This window comes from Tinamus guttatus, unplaced genomic scaffold (assembly GCF_059628265.1).
Source record: "Tinamus guttatus ecotype Peru unplaced genomic scaffold, ASM5962826v1 Tinamus_guttatus_pri_ptg000475l, whole genome shotgun sequence".
Taxonomy (NCBI): domain Eukaryota; kingdom Metazoa; phylum Chordata; class Aves; order Tinamiformes; family Tinamidae; genus Tinamus; species Tinamus guttatus.
In genome coordinates this window covers 222,839-225,053 of record NW_028289009.1, presented here as the reverse complement: position 1 = coordinate 225,053, position 2,215 = coordinate 222,839, and positions in this window count along the sequence as shown.

Genomic DNA, 2,215 nt, shown 5'->3' with positions numbered 1-2,215 from the left:
GACCCAGAGCAGGAGGCAGCGCAGAGCTCGCCCCAAAGGCACCCGGCCTGGGAGAGGCCTGTGAGGGGCTGGCAGGGGCCACCCGCGTGAGGGCCGCTCGCAGCCGCCACACGACACGGGCCGCCCTCGCGCCAGCGCCCGTTCTGCGGAGGGCAGCGGGCAGGGGCTCCGCGGCACTCGCAGCACATGGCCACAGCAGCCTCGGCTCGCATCGGCCTCCCTGTGAGGACCCGCTTAGCGGGAGGAGGACAGGCAGGGAGGAAGCACAAACCGCACAGGGTGCTAAAGGCCCCTGCCCGCCGTGCAGCGGCCCTCAGCCTGCAGTCCCTCAGGGGCACCATGACCCTGCTTTGCCAACTCCATCCGCCCAAGAGCGGCCCCACAGCACCTCCGCAGCATCCCCAACGCCTCCCGCCCCATGAAGGGGGAGCCCCTGGGGGTCGCCGGTGGCCAGCCAGGGTCAGGATGGGATGTGGGCAGAGCTGCAGCTTTGGGCAAGCTGGTTTCAGGGGGTGGTTTGTTCCAGAGCGGGGGGCAATAGAAGGAGCCGGGCGGCACCCCCCACGCCTCAGAGGGGATGGGAAGCCCCATTGTTGGGTGTCGTCGCCAGGGGCCACCTGCTTCCTTGATGCCCTCGGGACCCAAGGTGCCCAGCGCAGGGCAAGCGGCCCTGAGGGCACCTCTGGAGCCCAGCGCGCCTGCTTTGTGCAGCAGCAGCACCAATGGCTCTCGGGCCACGGCTCTCCCTCGGCCAAGCGGTGGCGGCGCCAGCGCTGGCCCTTCTGCTCCTCTGGCTTCCCGGCGGCTGCCCTCCAGCCTTGCGGGATGCTGCTCCCCTTCTGCAACCCTCGTCCCTCCTCGTCGTCTCCCTGAGCCCTCACAGACATGTCTCACAGAGACCGGGCATGGAGCACGGCATCTCGTGCTTATGGAGTAAGCCCATGAATCAGGGTTACCAGCCAGCCCCTGGAGCACAACTGCAGCCACAGCCCCCACTGCATTGCTCCTGCTACATCAACCCTGCCTGGGGGAAGAATACACCTTGCTGGTCTGGGCAGCTTGTGCTGCAGGCAACCCTCCTGCCTGGAAGAACGCCACCAGCCACAGCCTCCAGCTTCATTACAATGCAGTGCTCATCAGCTTCATGCTCTGCTCCTGGAGGCCTTCATCACAACTTGAGCATTGAGATGTGCGGGCAGGATATACGACTGCCAGGATTTGGCCCACACATTCACCCGACCCACGGCGGGGAGGCAGTAGAGCTGGGCTGGTGTGCACGCCTCCAGAGTGCAAAGTGGCAATACCGTTTTAGCAGCCACGGAAGCAACTCATCTGCCCTTCTTCCCAGCAACGATCATGAAGAGGCACTACCACCGTCTGCTTACCCAGGAGTCGAGGTGCAACCCACATGTGCAACCCACTCCAACTACGGTTCGACTGTACGCTACAGGCACCATGTGCTCCGTTTAGCTTCAGTCAGCATTGAGCAGATGCCGCACATCAGCTACAAGTGTTCTCTCAAAGTCAAGCTTAACTTGCAGCGTGGTCTCAGGATCAGCTCCAAGCTCCTTAGTGTTCCTCACCAGCCCCTTCGCCTCTCCTCGAGTCTTCAGCCTCTTGCACTTAGGGCACTGGCCTACAGGCTGCAGGACACACAGGGTAGAGGAGGTTGCTTCAGTTCCTACAATTTTTTGACTTTCCAGAGCAACTTCTGTGCTGTACCTGCTCTTCCACAGCTTGGTGAGATGCTAGTGGCGAGCATAGTTTTCCCTGGAGAAGTAGGAACTGGAATGGAAGCCAAAAACAGGGCTTTCCCTCTCACCAAAAAGGAAAATTGGAATGCTGCCGCTACTTCCTCTGCCATAATAATATGCAAGAATTGTTTTTATCCAAAGCTGGAAAAGGAGAATGATTCCAAATTGGCCAGCGATGCTGTGATTTCCACTGTGCTTCAAGAATTTGACAAGAACCTTCTCCCTCGGATAGGTTATCCATCAGGAATTGCAAGAGCACTGCTGGGGCACAAAACACTTGTAAAAGGCACAGTGTCAAACATAGTCACTTTCAACATCACGTGGCTGGCAGCCAAAGTAATAGTGATGCCCAACGCTGTGAATGTGGAAAAAGCTTTGGGAGCAGCCATAACTCAAAACCCTGTGCCCCTTTTAACAGTTGTGCTAATTTTTCTAGCCTACCTTGTTTTGGCCCTCTGGGG